Here is a 19,124-nt window from a genome sequence, read left to right on the forward strand (position 1 = left end):
TTGCCGGACCCCGAGAACAAAGAACGCGACGATATCTAAAACCCCTACTGAGCGTTCCTACCCACAGACTTCAACAACAGACAAATGGGGAGGATAAATTAAAATAAACGTTGTGTTTGTCGTGGGGACTTATCTCGTCTGGCTGAGGAGTGCAGGGGATCGTCAGGCTCGTTGGCGTCGTCCAGACCCCAAGCGTGCAAGCCCGCCGCGGCACTGGTGTTGGCGGGAAGAAAAGCCGCCGTCCACCGTTCGCGCTCCACTAGGCCCCACCGAGCCACTCGCTCGCCCCGGCCTCGTCCGCTGGCGTGCCACCGGCCCTCAACGTGACTCGAACGGGTCGCATGCAGCTCACTCCTCCGGCCGTGCCTGGCTCCGTCCATGCAGAATCGCTCCTTGGCATCCAGAACGGGAAGGGCAGGAGCGAAGAGATCAGAGGACACATCTTCCACAACAAGCAGGAACCAGAAGGGAACGAGAAAAGGAGGTCCAGAAACGAGAAGAAGCGAGAGAGAAAATGTCGGTCACGACCATCTGCTATTTCGCATCCAAAACGACAAGAGGGTAAAATGTCGGCTCGCGGTTCGTGGTCTCGCTCGTCCTCTGACGTCACCGGCCCTCCCTACCAATCAGCGCGTCACTTCTTGCTTGCCCCTCACGTCCCCCAATCCGAGGGAAGCTTCTTACTCGGCCTGCCTCGATCTCCCCATCAATCCTTCGACCAATCCTTCGCAAGGTGGGCGTGGCCTCAGCCTGCCTGTTCGATGTTTCATTGCCATGCCGGCATCATGCGTGGCCGCTTCCTGTCTGTTCTTCTGGTAAGTTTTATTGTGAGTGGGAAATGTAATTAGTGTGGTGCGCTAATGGGCCTAACTAGTGTCTATTGGTGTGTTGCCATACAGGACAAAGGATTTATCACAGAGGGAACGACGTACAATGGAATTTTATCCTTATGCCCTAATCTAGTTAACAAGCCCCGCCCCCTCGTGATGGGGACGAACATACACAAGCTTAATCCAACATTCGGGCTACAGAACTTATTACATCGAGATTCCCTATCACGACAGTCGAAGCACCTACCTATGCAGATCTACCTGAATCTATATATTCCCTACCCCAACATTCATAACAATACATTGAAACTCGTGCAATGCGACTGTGTCGCCAATATGTCTTTGCGTCGTCCCTGCCCGTGACAAGTGCTAGATGCCCTCGTTCACTGTCCTAAAAATAAACAAGATTAGTTTAAATCCATTCAGCTGTTTTGAAGAATCACATTTTTACCACAGGACAGGTTCACATCAATCGGAGGAGGGTTTTTATAAAATATCGGCTTTCAAGCTAATATGGCTGTCAAACCACATGCCATATGACATTTAAAAAAATGTACACTCTGCATATGTCAGGGTAGGGGATCACGTTTGTGATGTTTTGTGTTGATCGGATAAGGTTAGTTTTTCTATCCAAGATGGCTGCCAAACCACGTGATCTATGACGTCATACTTTCCAATCTAAATGCAACAATGGTGGTGAATGACATTTGTAAAAATTTTGCATCGATAGGGTGTGTGGCTTCAGATATATAATTATTTAATATTTTCCTTTAATCCAATATGCCTGCCAAAGCATGTGACTTATGATGTCATAAGTTTAATATTTCAATACAAATAGGTCAAAGATCATGTGCATGAAATTTCAGATTTTTAGGCTTAGGCATTATATTAAAACATTTATGGCTGGTAACCACTTCACCGATGATGTCATCATTATCATATTATTGTTCCCCATTGGGAGTACTTGACAATGTACCAAGTTTTAACTTTTTCCATTCAGCGGTTTCCGAGAAATATATTTTTAATTCTTTGCGTTTAATCCAAGATGGCTGCCATACCTCGTGACCTATGACATCACAATTATCATAAAAACATTCTGCATAGGTGTCATTCCTACCCTGAAAGTTTCATCTCAATTGGACATGTGGTTGCTGAGAAAACCAAGGTTCAGCCCGTACGGACGGAAGGACGGATGTATGGATGGACGGATGGACAACCCGGAAACATAATGTCTCTGGCCACCTTCGGGGGCAGAGGCATAAAAAATAAAATAACTAAACTAGAAAGTAGAATTTGACGCGAATGTATTGATGGATATACCTCTGCCCACTTTAGATGTCAATATATAAAAATATATAATACCCACTATTAATATGATCTCAATTAAAGGTCGCATGAAAATTAAAGGTCACATGAATGAGTGATTGTGCGAGAGAGAAAAGAGATAAGTAGAAGAGAGAAAAGTAAATTGCTCTCTCCCACTCAATTGAAAAGTAAATTGAAAAGTGAAAAGTAAATCTTCTTCCAACATAAATTGAAAAGTGAAAAGTAAATCTTCTTCCAAAGTAAATTGAAAAGTGAAAAGTAAATCTTCTTCCAAAGTAAATTGCTCTCTCTCATGCACAGATTTATCCTATCTCGTCTTCAGTTGTCATACCCTTCCTCCCGCCCATAGTACACAGGATCTTGTGGTGAGGCAGTTGCCCAGAAACAACTTGCCTTCGCCTCCTGGAAAGCAAATCCAACGGAAGGAAATCTCATTTCCTTTCACAAAGCCCGAAACAAGTGTGTGTCCACCCTCAGGAGAGCCAGGAAACAATATCTCTCCACTCTCAAGACCGAACTCTCCAACCTGTCTCCCTCTTCCAAATCCTGGTGGCGTCTGGTCAAATCTGTTTCTGGTGTTTGTTCCCCCTCCATTACCTCAAACGGCTACACAGCTGACTCTGCACATGAAAAAGCTGAATGCCTCAACTCTGTGTTTGCCTCTAAATCTTGTGTCCCAAACCCATCCCTCTCTGTACCCACTGTACCCAGTCGTACCCAGCTGCTCCTGAACTCTGTGTCCTTTTCTCCTGACAAGGTGGAGAAGTTTCTGTCAATCCTCGACTCTGATTCTGCAACTGGACCAGACGGCATCAGCCCAAGGGTCCTAAAATCCTGCTCTGCCGCTCTTTCACTCCCTCTCTCTGTTCTCTTCACCATCTCTTTTGCTCAAGGTCATCTGCCATCAGCTTGGAAATCAGCCAACATCACCGCTTTGCACAAAAAAGGTGCAAAAACAGATCCTTGCAACTACAGACCAATCAGCCTTCTCCCAATTATCAGCAAAGTCATGGAATCCATCATTGCTTCGGATATCAAATCTTTCATCTTCTCCAATGGCTTGATCTCTGATCATCAATTTGGTTACAGACCAGGTCAGTCTATTCTGGACATGCTGCTTCTGCTGTCTCAACAATGGATGGAGGTCCTCAATGCCAAACAGGAAATTAGAGCTGTCTCCCTTGACATATCACGTGCCTTCGATACGGTCTGGCACCCCGCTCTGCTCACCAAACTCTTCTCCCATGGTATCCATGGAAATCTCCACGCATGGCTTGCGGACTTCCTCTCCAGTCATAGTCAACGTGTGGCCCTGAATGGGTTTCTCTCATCTCCCCTTCCTGTTCAGGCTGGAGTTCCCCAAGGTAGTGTTCTGGGCCCTGTGCTTTTTCTGGTCTTCATCAATGATGTCTCTGACTCTCTTGAAAATCCTCTCTATCTCTTTGCTGATGACTCCACTCTCTGCCGCTCCATACCCATCCCTCAGATCGGCAGTCTGCAGCCTCCTCACTCTCTGCAGACCTGGACAAAATCACAGACTGGTCAAACAAGTGGAACATGTCTTTCAATCCAGATAAATCTCACACTCTTACGATGTCTCTCCAAAAAGACCCACTGGACAACCCTCCCATCTACTTTCTGAACAATCCTCTCCAAGAAGTTCTGTCACTCAAGCTTTTGGGTCTCACCATCTGCCATGATCTTTCCTGGGAAAACCATATTTCCAATCTGGCCTCCAAAACCAGTTGCCGACTGGGCATCCTCCGTCGTGCGAAGTGCTTCCTTGGCACACCTGAGCTCCTCACCACATACAAGGCTTTCATCCGCAGCTCAATGGAATACTGTTCTCCCCTCTGCGCCAGTGCTCCTGCCTCACACCTAGCTCGGATTCACGCAGCTCAATGGAATATTGTTCCCCCCCTCTGTGCCGGTGCTCCTGCCTCACACCTAGCTCGGCTTCACGCTGTTGAAACCAAAGCTTTCAGAATCATTGGAATCTCCCGCGATGAAGCTAACTCCGAGGGCCTTTCACTTACTCACCGCAGACAGGTTGGTGGTCTTTCTGTCTTCTGTCGACTCCTCTCTGGCCTTGCTACCCCTGCTCTCTCCTGGCTCTGTCCCCCAAATATTCCAACAGGTCACACAAGATCTGCGAGCAACCCTCTTATGGTTAAACTGCCAAAATAAAGACTCTCTGCTCACCTTCACTCCTTCATTCCTCTTTTCTCCTGCCTGTGGAACAAACTCCCTCACTCTATTCAATCCCACTCCTCCCTCCATGTCTTTAAAACAGCTGTTCACCACCATCTCTTATCTTCCCCCATGCAAAACCTTCATCTTTTCTTCCCCCGCTAATTTCACCCTCGATCCACTTCTTTGAAATACCAACTTCTTTCCTGGAAGTCCTTGCAGTGTCCAAGTGTTTTATACTTCTCCCACCCCACCCCCACCCCTTTCCACACCTCCTTCCCCCAAGCCCCCTCCCTCCCACAGATCTCCCGATGTCCCTGCTCTCAAATGTTGTGTTTGTGCTTCCCCTTCTCTCCCCATCTTGTCTACCGCTCCCCTTATTATATGTTTTATGTGTCTGATTTTTTGTGTGATAAATGTTAGCTCTTACACGAGCCTCGAACCTGTATACAAAAATAAAAAATAAAAAACCATCAGGTGCTTCTAACTTGAGTTAAGATTCGTAAAATGATTTTCAAAGACCACATGACCTTTGACCTGTTCAACCTGAAATCGAATCAGTTCATCGATTTATTACAATCCATAGCTTTGTCGTCAGTATGGTTGAAATCTTTTGAGTGGTTCATAAGTTATTGCAGTAGCACAGATTTTCAATTAAGGTGCATTTGACCTTAGGCCTTTGACCTTTTGAACCCAAAATTTAATCAGTTCATCCTTTGACATTTGACCTTTTGAACCCAAAATTTAATCAGTTCATCTTCGCATTACATTCCATAGTTATGCCAAGTTTGGTTATAAAGAGCATACCTCCGCCAGGTTGAGCAGATTACGTTTTCTATCCCACTGATAGACGATAGTAGGCCAGATCTGGATTTGGATCTGAACCAAAATAGAATTACCTTCTTCTTATCACCTAACCAACTCATCCACTTAGTTTTTTCATGTCATGTCCACAACTTTTTTTTGTGATCAGTGCAGACGTCAGTTTGTACTGATCAGTACAGATCAGGATTGTGTCGGGAGGCACCCGAACTAAATTTCAAGTGTCATAGCAAAGGGTATGAATACTTATGTCAATGTGATATTTCAGTTTTTTCTTTTTAATAAATTTGCAAAACTTTCTAAAATCCTGTTTTCTCTTTGTCATCATGGGGTATTGAGTGTAGATTGATGAGGGAAAAAATGAATTTAAACGATTTCAGCATAAGGCTGCAACATAACAAAATGTGAAAAAAGTGAAGGGGTCTGAATACTTTCTGAATGCACTGTAGTTAAAGGCCGCCAGTCAGCCATCTTTGGTTGGATTAAAAAACAAAATCTTCTGCTTACATATACCATCGTGTATAACCATCATAACATCCAATATAACCAATATACCATCATAACAATATAACAATATATACATAACAATATAACAATATACCATCATAACAATATAACAATATACCATCATAACAATATAACAATATACCATCATAACAATATAACAATATACCATCATAACAATATAACAATATACCATCATAACAATATAACAATATACCATCATAACAATATAACAATATACCATCATAACAATATAACCAATATACCATCATAACAATATAACAATATACCATCATAACAATATAACAACATACCATCATAACAATATAACAATATACCATCATAACAATATAACAATATACCATCATAACAATATAACAATATACCATCATAAAAATATAACAATATACCATCATAACAATATAACAATATACCATCATAACAATATAACAATATACCATCATAACAATATAACAATATACCATCATAACAATATAACAATATACCATCATAACAATATAACAATATACCATCATAACAATATAACAATATACCATCATAACAATATAACAATATACCATCATAACAATATAACAATATACCATCATAACAATATCACCAATATACCATCATAACAATATAACAATATACCATCATAACAATATAACAATATACCATCATAACAATATAACAATATACCATCATAACAATATAACAATATACCATCATAACAATATAACAATATACCATCATAACAATATAACAATATACCATCATAACAATATAACCAATATACCATCATAACAATATAACCAATATACCATCATAACAATATAACAATATACCATCATAACAATATAACAATATACCATCATAACAATATAACCAATATACCATCATAACAATATAACAATATACCATCATAACAATATAACAATATACCATCATAACAATATAACAATATACCATCATAACAATATAACAATATACCATCATAACAATATAACAATATACCATCATAACAATATAACAATATACCATCATAACAATATAACAATATACCATCATAACAATATAACAATATACCATCATAACAATATAACAATATACCATCATAACAATATAACAATATACCATCATAACAATATAACAATATACCATCATAACAATATAACAATATACCATCATACCAATATAACAATATACCATCATAACAATATAACAATATACCATCATAACAATATAACAATATACCATCATAACAATATAACAATATACCATCATAACAATATAACAATATACCATCATAACAATATAACAATATACCATCATAACAATATAACAATATACCATCATAACAATATAACCAATATACCATCATAACAATATAACAATATACCATCATAACAATAGAACAATATACCATCATAACAATATAACAATATACCATCATAACAATATAACCAATATACCATCATAACAATATAACAATATACCATCATAACAATATAACCAATATACTATCATAACAATATAACCAATATACCATCATAACAATATAACAATATACCATCATAACAATATAACCAATATACCATCATAACAATATAACCAATATACCATCATAACAATATAACAATATACCATCATAACAATATAACCAATATACCATCATAACAATATAACAACATACCATCATAACAATATAACAATATACCATCATAACAATATAACCAATATACCATCATAACAATATAACAATATACCATCATAACAATATAACCAATATACCATCATAACAATATAACAATATACCATCATAACAATATAACAATATACCATCATAACAATATACCATCATAACAATATAACAATATACCATCATAACAATATAACAATATACCATCATAACAATATAACAATATACCATCATAACAATATAACAATATACCATCATAACAATATAACAATATACCATCATAACAATATAACAATATACCATCATAACAATATAACAATATACCATCATAACAATATAACAATATACCATCATAACAATATAACAATATACCATCATAACAATATAACAATATACCATCATAACAATATAACCAATATACCATCATAACAATATAACAATATACCATCATAACAATATAACCAATATACCATCATAACAATATAACAATATACCATCATAACAATATAACAATATACCATCATAACAATATAACAATATACCATCATAACAATAAAACAATATACCATCATAACGATATAACAATATACCATCATAACAATATAACAATATACCATCATAACAATATAACCAATATACCATCATAACAATATAACCAATATACCATCATAACGATATAACAATATACCATCATAACAATATAACATATAACAATATACCATCATAACAATATAACCAATATACCATCATAACGATATAACAATATACCATCATAACAATATAACAATATACCATCATAACAATATAACCAATATACCATCATAACAATATAACAATATACCATCATAACAATATAACCAATATACCATCATAACGATATAACAATATACCATCATGACAATATAACCAATATACCATCATAACAATATAACAATATACCATCATAACAATATAACCAATATACCATCATAACAATATAACCAATATACCATCATAACAATATAACAATATACCATCATAACAATATAACAATATACCATCATAACAATATAACCAATATACCATCATAACAATATAACCAATATACCATCATAACAATATAACAATATACCATCATAACAATATAACCAATATACCATCATAACGATATAACAATATACCATCATAACAATATAACAATATACCATCATAACAATATAACCAATATACCATCATAACAATATAACCAATATACCATCATAACAGAGGAAATAGCAACAAAATCCATACTGAGTCCCAATTTATCGCATGTTAACATATAATTTCTCAAACAATACATTTCAAACTTTCCAAAAAATATAGTTTCGTTGATTGGTGGTGGTGGGGGGGGGGGGGGGGTGCTAGGTGGGGCCCTCTAGCTCATGGACTATAAACGGTGTTGGGAATTGAAACCAAGTTCACACGATGGCTTGAAGTCACGTGGTCTTCATCTGCACGCAGCGGGCATCTCATTCATTCCGACTTTCGTGGAAAAATGAAATGAAGCACAGGGTTGCGCGCTGGGAGGAAGGAGCGCGGGGTTCTTCAACAAGATTCATTTTAGACCTGGAGCGGTTCCAAGGAAGCTTCTTATCCCATAAAAATTAATGTTTTGCTGTACGGAGGAGAAAAACCTTTTGTGGACGAGGCCACCAACCTGCAAGCGATAAGCAGGTGTGATTGCCTTTCATGTCCTGAGATCCTGATGATGCAGAATGAGGCATCGAACAGTGCCGCAGGTGACAAAATGAAGGTGAGAGAGTTTAGACTTGTTGGAGATGGTAATAACAAAAAAGCACGTGACCTGAGGTGGCACGGGAGGGATGGAATCGTGAGAATGAAAGGAGGAACAACAGCGGAATATAGAACTGGAAAAGAAAAGCGCAAGACAACCAACCTGACTGTGGTCAGCAAGAAACAGACCCTGGGATTCAGGTTCCTGACACGAGCGAGATTCCAATGACATGGAGGGTCTTTCATTTCAGGGTTGCAAGGGGAGAAGGTCCATAGTTGGGAGCCACTTTGGATGGCTCTGGATAACACCTGTGTATATCGTTTTACGCCGAGGACGACCGAGGAAGGACTTGATCAGCCCTGCGGACAATATACTGACATGGCGGCTGGCTTTGGACACCTGGTTGGAGATATTGACCAAACGAAGAAATTCAATGAATAGTAAAACTAGAACGGCACTTGGTAGAGCGCAGACCTCCACCAGGCTAAACAGGTTACGTTTTGTATCCCACTGAAAGCTGAATTTAGATTCGGACCTGAACCAAAATCGAATCGATCTTTCCTTGTCACACTCCCAACCTGTCCACCAAGTTTCGTCTTAATCCGTCCACAACTTTTTGAAATATGCTAAATATCGTTTTTGGGCCAATCACTCAATAGTGAAGAATTACTAAAAATTAAATAATTATCGTATCCAGATCCCGTATTCGGATCGACACCAAAATCTAATCGATTATTCCTTGTCACAATCCCAACCTGCCCACCAATTTTCGTCTTAATCCGTCCTCAACTTTTTGAAATATGCTAAATATCGTTTTTGGGCCAATCACTCAATAGTGAAGAATCACTAAAAATTAAATAATTATCGTGTCCAGATCCCGTATTTGAATCGACACCAAAATCTAATCGATTATTCCTTGCCACACTCCCAACCTGTCCACCAAGTGTCGTCTTAATCCGTCCTCAACTTTTTGAAATATGCTAAATATCGTTTTGGGGCCAATCACTCAATAGTGAAGAATCACTAAAAATTAAATAATTATCGTGTCCAGATCCCGAATGCGGATCGACACCAAAATCTAATCGATTATTCCTTGTCACACTCCCAACCTGTCCACCAAGTGTCGTCTTAATCAGTCCTCAACTTTTTGAAATATGCCAAATATCATTTTTGGGCCAATCACTCAATAGTGAAGATTCACTAAAAATTAAATAATTATCGTATCCAGATCCCGTATTCGGATCGACACCAAAATCAAATCGATTATTCCTTGTCACACTCCCAACCTGTCCACCAAGTTTCGTCTTAATCCGTCCACAACTTTTTGAAATATGCTAAATATCGTTTTTGGGTCAATCACTCAACGGTGAAGAATCACTAAAAATTAAATAATTATCGTGTCCAGATCCCGTATGTGGATCGACACCAAAATCTAATCGATTATTCCTTGTCACACTCCCAACCTGTCCACCAAGTGTCGTCTTAATCAGTCCTCAACTTTTTGAAATATGCCAAATATCATTTTTGGGCCAATCACTCAATAGTGAAGATTCACTAAAAATTAAATAATTATCGTATCCAGATCCCGTATTCGGATCGACACCAAAATCAAATCGATTATTCCTTGTCACACTCCCAACCTGTCCACCAAGTTTCGTCTTAATCCGTCCACAACTTTTTGAAATATGCTAAATATCGTTTTTGGGTCAATCACTCAGCGGTGAAGAATCACTAAAAATTAAATAATTATCGTGTCCAGATCCCGTATGTGGATCGACACCAAAATCTAATCGATTATTCCTTGTCACACTCCCAACCTGTCCACCAAGTGTCGTCTTAATCCGTCCTCAACTTTTTGAAATATGCTAAATATCGTTTTTGGGCCAATCACTCAATAGTGAAGAATCACTAAAAATTAAATAATTATCGTGTCCAGATCCCGTATTCGGATCGACACCAAAATCTAAACGATTCTTCCTTATCACACTCCCAACCTGTCCACCAAGTTTCGTCTAAATCCGTCCAAAACGTTTTGAGATATCCTGTTCACAGACAGACAGACAGACAGACAGACAGGGGTGAAAACATTTCCCATGCAGTCCGCCATGACGAACTCACCAACGATGTGTAACCACAATTCCAAACCACAACTAACATCTCTGGCCCAGTGGTCTAATGGACAAGGCATCAGCCTCCGAAGCTGGGGATTGTGGGTTCGAGTCCCACCTGGGTCGAGCATTCTACCTAGCGAGATGAGGAATCATTTTAAGGAGAAACCGAACACATTTGTCTTTGCATGAAAGTGGCTTTGTACATATTGTACACACAGGGTGAATGAAACAGAAAGGATCAGGAAGTTTTATTATGTTGTGACTTTTTATATTTGACGTCAGAATGACATAAAACTGGCTTCGTCGTGGATAAGATAATAGAAAACCTTTCATTTAAACAAATTATAGAAAAAAGTTTAAATAAAAAAACGGCGAACCTTACTATAATTTACGGGCTGATTGATGTTTGTGTGTGTTTTTGTGTTTGTGTGTATGTGTTATGATATCATATTATCGAGTGTGTAAGGAAAGTTATAAATATATGATAACACATTAAATCCTATTGCGAGTAAAGTTGGAATCAGTGATGTTGCATTGATGGGTTGACTGACTGCCTGGACGCAACTGAAGTTGTGGATCTACTGATGTACCATCTATTGATGTGGATCCATGATCGAGGTTGTGGATCTACTGATGTACCATCTATTGATGTGGATCCATGATCGAGGTTGTGGATCTACTGATGTACCATCTATTGATGTGGATCCATGATCGAGGTTGTGGATCTACTGATGTACCATCTATTGATGTGGATCCATGATCGAGGTTGTGGATCTACTAATGTACCATCTATTGATGTGGATCCATGATCGAGGTTGTGGATCTACTCATGTACCATCTATTGATGTGGATCCATGATCGAGGTTGTGGATCTACTGATGTACCATCTATTGATGTGGATCCATGATCGAGGTTGTGGATCTACTAATGTACCATCTATTGATGTGGATCCATGATCGAGGTTGTGGATCTACTAATGTAGCATTTATTGATGTGGATCCATGATCGAGGTTGTGGATCTACTAATGTACCATCTATTGATGTGAATCCATGATCGAGGTTGTGGATCTACTAATGTACCATTTATTGATGTGGATCCATGATCGAGGTTGTGGATCCGCCGTTTGGAGAGGTCCTGGGCTGAAAGGATCGAAACCTCGAGGAAGAACGGTGCCCAGCTGATGATCCGTGCAGTCGGGAAACTAGTCACTTGCTTACGGGTTAAGGTTCTTCCTTTAGGTGGAGAAACTATGTTTGAGGTTTACAATTTAAATAAAGTTGAACATGGGATGTTGTGAAATTAACATCATTTACAACAATCCTTAAAATTATTTATATTTAAGTTTAGGAACAACCGATACTGTACAATTAATGAAGTGTGTGTGTGTGTGTGTGTGTGTGTGTGTGTGTGTGTCTGTGTGTGTTTGTTTGTGTGTATGGTTATGTGTGCGTTTGTTTGTGTGTTTGTGTGTGTGTATGTGTTTGTGTATGTGTTTGTGTATGTGTGTGTTTGTGTATGTGTGTTTGTGTACGTGTTTGTGTATGTGTGTGTGTGTGTTTGTGTATGTGTGTTTGTGTACGTGTTTGTGTATGTGTGTGTGTGTGTTTGTGTATGTGTGTGCATGTGTTTGTGTATGTGTGTGTGCATGTCTTTGTGTATGTGTTTGTGTATGTGTGTGTTTGTGTATGTGTTTGTGTGTGTGTTTATGTGTGTGCATGTCTTTGTGTATGTGTCTGTGTTTGTGTTTGTGTGTGTGTTTATGTGTGTGCATGTCTTTGTGTATGTGTTTGTGTATGTGTTTGTGTATGTGTTTGTGTATGTGTTTGTGTATGTGTGTGTTTGTGTATGTGTTTGTGTGTGTGTTTATGTGTGCGTTTGTTTGTGTGTGCTTGTTTTCTTTTCTTTTTTGTCACACTACTCCTGCAGTTATGGTCCGATTACATCCATACTTGCTACATCCGACCAGCATGACCCCAATTAGTGCATCTGGATGTTTTTTATTTGCACTTGGTCTTTGGGTTGTGGGGGAAGGGAAAGTCATAAATTATAATCGATGTAAATTCAAGAAACAGACCCTGGGATTCAGGTTCCTGACACGAGCGAGATTCCAATGACATGAAAGGCTTTTCATTTCAGGGTTGCAAGGGGAGAAGGTCCATAGTTGGGAGCCACATTGGATGGCTCTGGATACCACCTGTGTATATCGTTTTAAGCCGAGGACGACAGAGGAAGGACTTGATCAGATCTGCGGACAATACTGATATGGCGGCTGGCTTTGGACACCTGTTTGGAGATATTGACCAAACTAAGAAATTCAATGAATAGTAAAACTAGAACGGCACTTGGTAGAGCGTAGACCTCCACCAGGCTGAACAGGTTACGTTTTGTATCCCACTGAAAGCTGAATTTAGATTCGGACCTGAACCAAAATCTAATCGATTTTTCCTTGTCACACTCCCAACCTGTCCACCAAGTTTCGTCTTAATCCGTCCACAACTTTTTGAAATATTCTAAATCGAGTTTTTGGGCCAATCACTCAACGGTGAAGAATCACTAAAAATTAAACAAGAAGACGTCATGCATAACACGATACTTGCAAAATCCGAATCCGCCCCCCCCCCCCCCCCCCAAAAGTTTTCCATTGATACAGCAAATTGTCCATTTCATGAAGATTGAAATTTACAATCTCGATCAAAGCTCGGGTCAACAGGATGAAAAGTGACGATTTTTCAGATGAAAAATGATGATTTTGGAAGGTTGACCTTGAGTTGACCTTTGACCTTTTGACCTCAAAAATAGTTAGTTTCCATATTTAGTGACTCAATGTGCAAATGCTGTTCAATTTTCAAGTCAATCGGATGAAAATTGAGGATATTAAAAATTTGGCCTATGTTGACCTCAAAAATAGATGGTGGTTGAATTCAGTGACCATATATATAAATCCTCTTAGAAGTTCCAGTCAATCAAATGAAAATTGGTGATTTTAGAAATTTGGCCTATGTTGACCTTTTGGCCTGTGTTTACCTAAAATATAATACGTGGTTGAATTCAATGACCAGATATGCAAGTCCTCTTCAAATTTCAAGTCAATTGGATGAAAATTGAGGATTTTAGAAATTTGGCCTATGTTTGGCCTTTTGGCCTATGTTGACCTCAAGTATACTTGGTGGTTGAATTCAGTGACCAGATATGCAAGTCCTCTTCAAATTTCAAGTCAATCAGATGAAAATTGAGGATTTTAGAAATGTGGCCCATGTTGACCTTTTGGCCTATGTTAATAATAATAATAATAATGCATTTATTTTATATAGCGCTTTTCAGGAAGCCCAAAGACGCTTTGACAGAGTGCAAAACATAATGCATAGCAAAACATAAAAACAATTGCAAAAAAGAAGAATCAATAGGGAAATATTCAAAGCACAAAGGAGGGAGAAGGAGAGGAGATAGTCAGGGGTTAGATGCTGTGGGTTAAATGTTGAATGCAGTGTTGAACAGGTGGGTCTTGAGTGATGTTTTGAATGTGGTGAGTGAGGAGGAGTCTCTGATGGTGTGAGGTAGCGACTTCCAGAGGGTGGGAGCAGCGATGGAGAAGGCCCTGTCCCCCCGGGATCTAAATTTGGTCCGGTTGGGGGGTGGGGGGGGGGGGTCAGGAGGTTGGTACCAGCAGAGCGGAGGTTGCGGGTGGGAGTGTGTCTGGAGAGGAGGTCAGCCAGGTAGGATGGGGCCAGGTTATGGAGGGCTTTGTAGGTCAAGAGGAGGATTTTGTACTGGATTCTCTGGGAGATGGGGAGCCAGTGAAGCTTGTAAAGGACGGGGGTAATGTGGTCACGGGTCCGGGAATGGGTGAGTAGACGGGCAGCGGAGTTCTGAATGTATTGGAGTTTATTGGTGATTGTTGAGGGTGAACCATAAAGGAGGCTATTGCAGTAGTCCAGACGGGAAGTGATGAAGGCGTGGATGAGGGTTTCTGCAGCCACGGAGGAGAGGGATGGACGGAGACGGGCGATGTTTTGCAGGTGAAAGAAGGCTGTCTTTGTGATCTGTTTAGTGTATTTGTCGAAGGAGAGGGTTTGGTCAAAGATGATGCCAAGATTCCGGATGTGAGGGGAGGTGGATACTGGGAAACCGTCGATGTTGAGGGCAAAGTTATGGGTGGACTTGGTGAGCGTTTTTGGGCCAATGATGATTATTTCAGATTTATCACAGTTAAGTTTGAGGAAGTTGATTTGAAGCCAGGATTTTATTTCAGTGATGCAGTTTGTCAGGATAGAGTGGATGGCGGTGGAGATGGACTTGGTGGAGATGAAAAGCTGGATGTCATCGGCGAAGCAGTGGAATTGGAGACCATGACGGCGGATTAAGTGACCGAGGGGGGACAGGTAAAGGATGAAGAGGAGGGGGCCAAGAACTGAACCTTGGGGGACACCTTGGGGGAGGGGAGCAGTAGGGGATTTGCAGTTATTGATGGAGATGAACTGACGTCTGTCAGAGAGGTATGATTTAATCCAAGAGAGGGCAGTGCCGGTAATGTTAAAGGTGGTTTCAAGTCGGGTGAGGAGGATGGTGTGATCGATGGTGTCAAAGGCGGCGCTGAGGTCGAGGAGGATGAGAATGTTGAGGTTGCCAGCGTCAGAGGAGAGGAGAAGGTCGTTGGTGATTTTGAGGAGAGCAGTTTCAGTACTGTGGTTGGAGCGGAATCCGGCTTGGAATGTTTCATACAGGTTATTGGCAGAGAGGTGATGTTTGAGTTGAGTGGCTACAGCGCGTTCCAAAACCTTTGACAGAAAGGGTAGGTTGGAGATGGGTCTGAAGTTATTTAGGGTGTCAGGGTTTAGTCCAGGTTTTTTTCAGAATGGGGGTAACAGCAGCAATTTTGAGGGATGGTGGGACGATGCCTGTAGACAGGGAGGAGTTTATTGTTGCAATGATAAGTGGAGAGAGAGCAGGAAGGGAGGCCTTGACAAAGCTGGAGGGGATGGGGTCAAGAGTGCAGGTGGCAGTTTTCATTCTGATGAGGAGTTCAGAGAGGTCAGTAGGGGAGACTGGGGAGAATTGAGACAGGGGATGGCAGGATAAGGGGGGGCAGGTGGTTTGAGGGGGAGCAGGTGCGGCGGTGGTCAAGCTGTTGTAGATGTTTTCAATTTTGCGTTGGAAGAATGAAAGGAAGGAGATGCAGTTGTCTATTGTGAATGACTGGGTGGTGGTGTTCAGGGGGCTGAGGAGTTTGTTTATTGTAGAGAAGAGTGCTTTTGGGTTTCCGGAGCCAGAGTGGATAATTTGAGAGTAGTAGGCGGAGCGGGCGCGGGCATCTTTATAGTGTTGTATGTGGTCCTTGTAGGCCTGGGAGTGAACTGTGAGACCTGTTTTATTGCGGAGTCTTTCAAGTTGGCGAGCACGAGTTTTCATCAGGCGGAGTTCAGGGGTAAACCAGGGAGCAGAATGGGTGAAAGAAACTGTTTTGGTTTTTATAGGCACAAGTTGGTCAAGGCAGGAGGAGAGAGTGTGGTTGTAGTAGTCAGTGAGGTCAGAAGGGGTGTGGAGGTCAACGAAGGGAGAAGTGGACATTTTTTCAGAGAGGGTCGATGAGAATGAGGTAGGTGAAAGAGCGTTTAGCTTACGGAAGTTGATAGTGCGATAATGCCTTGGTGCTGGGGTGGGGATGTTGATGGTCAGAGTGATGGCTAGGTGGTCAGAGAGAGTGAGGTCGGAGCCAGAGAGATGGTGCAAAATTAGTCCAGTAGAGCAGACAAGGTCCAAAATGTGACCACGGTTATGGGTAGGAAAGTTGACATGTTGAGTGAGGTTAAAGCAGGTGAGTAAATCAGTGAAGTCAGTGGTTAGCGTGGAGTCAGTGGAGTCCATGTGGATATTGAAATCACCAAGGAGGAGGATTGAGGGGGAGAGGGAACATAGCTTGGTCAGAAAGTAGGAGAAGTCAGACAGGAATGATGGGTGTGGTTTGGGAGGGCGGTAGACAACAGCCATGACTGACTGTGTGTGACCAGAGAGTTTAAAAGCCAGGTGTTCAAATGATGGAGCAGATGAGATGGAGATGAGGTTGGTCTTGATGTCTTGTCGGTGAATAACGGCAATTCCACCACCTCGGCCCTCCGAGCGTGGTTTATTGATGTAAGAATATCCATTGGGTGTGGTGAGGTTGAGCGTGTAGTAGTCCAGTGGTTGTTGCCAGGTCTCAGTGAGACAGAGAAAGTCCAGTTTATTTTCCAGGATGTAGTCGTTCAGGATGAGGCATTTGTTGTTGAGGGACCGGGTATTGAACAGGGTGAGCTTGATGTTGTTTTGTACGGCGGGTATGAATCCAGGTGATTTGGCCAGGGTTCGCAGACAGGAGGTGCGATTTTGTGCGTTGTTGTGACCAGGTGTGTTGGGACGATGAGTGGGAGTGCGCTGAGCCGACCAGAGGATGGGGATGGAGTGACCTGATTGTAAATAAACAAACTTACGACCGGAGCCACGGTGAATGTACCTGGGTCGACGCAGGAGTCCATTCGATTTGATTGCAGAGATGCATGATGGGGTGGAGCGGGTTTTAAGCAGGAGAAGCCTTGCGGCGGAGTACCGCAGAGCCATGCCAGCAGGAGCGAAGGGACGAGCACGAGGCCAAGGGTGAGGAGGCGAAACAATCGTCACAACCCACGGGAGTGGGCCCGAGGAAACAGCGAAGGAGCCGAGCAGGTGAAGCCAGGAGCAGATAGATGTTGACCTCAAATATACTTGGTGATTGAATTCAGTGACCAGATATGCAAGTCCTCTTCAAATTCCAAGTCAATTGGATGAAAATTGGGGATTTTAGAAATTTGGCCTATGTTGACCTTTTGGCCTATGTTGACCTTTTGGCCTATGTTCACCTAAATATATAATTTGTGGTTGAATTCAGTGACCAGATATGCAAGTCCTCTTCAAATTTCAAGTCAATTGGATGAAAATTGAGGATTTTAGAAATTTGGCCTATGTTGACCTTTTGGCCTATGTTGACCCCAAAAATACTTGGTGGTTGAATTCAGTGACCAGACATGCAAGTCCTCTGCAAATTTCAAGTCAATCGGATGAAAATTGAGGATTTTAGAAATTTAGCAAAGTTGGTGACCTTTGGCCTATGTTGACCTTTTGACCTATTGACCCCAAAACAATAGGCTTCTTGCTTTTGACCAACTCTACCATTTGGTGAAGTTTCGTGAAGATCGGTTGAAAATTGTGACCTGTAGGCCGGTGATAAACATACAGACAAACAGACAGACAGAACCACAAACGCAACCGACCAATATACTTGAAAAATCTTCGATTTTGCAAGTAATAATTATCGTATCCATATCCCGTATTCGGATCGACACCAAAATCTAATCGATTCTTCCTTGTCACACTCCCAACCTGTCCACCAAGTTTCGTCTAAATCCGTCCAAAACGTTTTGAGATATCCTGTTCACAGACAGACAGACAGACAGGGGCGAAAACATTTCCCATGCAGTCCGCCATGACGAACTCACCAACGATGTGTAACCTCAATTCCAAACCACAACTAACATCTCTGGCCCAGTGGCCTAATGGACAAGGCATCAGCCTCCGAAGCTGAGGATTGTGGGTTCGAGTCCCACCTGGGTCGAGCATTTTCTTAGCGAGATAAGGAATCATTTTAAGGAGAAACCGAACACATTTGTCTTTGCATGAAAGTGGCTTTGTACATATTGTACACACAGGGTGAATGAAACAGAAAGGATCAGGAAGTTTTATTATGTTGTGACTTTTGTTATTTGACGTCAGAATGACATAAAACTGGCTTCGTCGTGGATAAGATAATATAGTCAGGCAGCTTAGGACCGGATTTGAGATGGATATATGGACGTTCCGGACAAAAATGCCAAATTTTCCC

At 40.8% G+C, this 19,124-nt stretch overlaps 2 non-coding genes across 2 annotated transcripts; both read left to right on the top strand.

Moving 5' to 3' along the window:
• The first annotated feature begins 11,285 nt into the window (after positions 1-11,285).
• Positions 11,286-11,358, top strand: TRNAR-CCG (transfer RNA arginine (anticodon CCG)). The gene has a single exon. It is a non-coding gene; the product is annotated as a tRNA-Arg (tRNA).
• Positions 11,359-18,784: 7,426 nt separating this feature from the next.
• On the top strand, positions 18,785-18,857 carry TRNAR-CCG (transfer RNA arginine (anticodon CCG)). Its single transcript has one exon. It is a non-coding gene; the product is annotated as a tRNA-Arg (tRNA).
• The last annotated feature ends 267 nt before the right edge of the window (positions 18,858-19,124 follow it).

The sequence above is a fragment of the Myxine glutinosa genome, chromosome 5 (genome assembly GCF_964187855.1).
Source record: "Myxine glutinosa chromosome 5, kmMyxGlut1.1, whole genome shotgun sequence".
Taxonomy (NCBI): Eukaryota; Metazoa; Chordata; class Myxini; order Myxiniformes; family Myxinidae; genus Myxine; species Myxine glutinosa.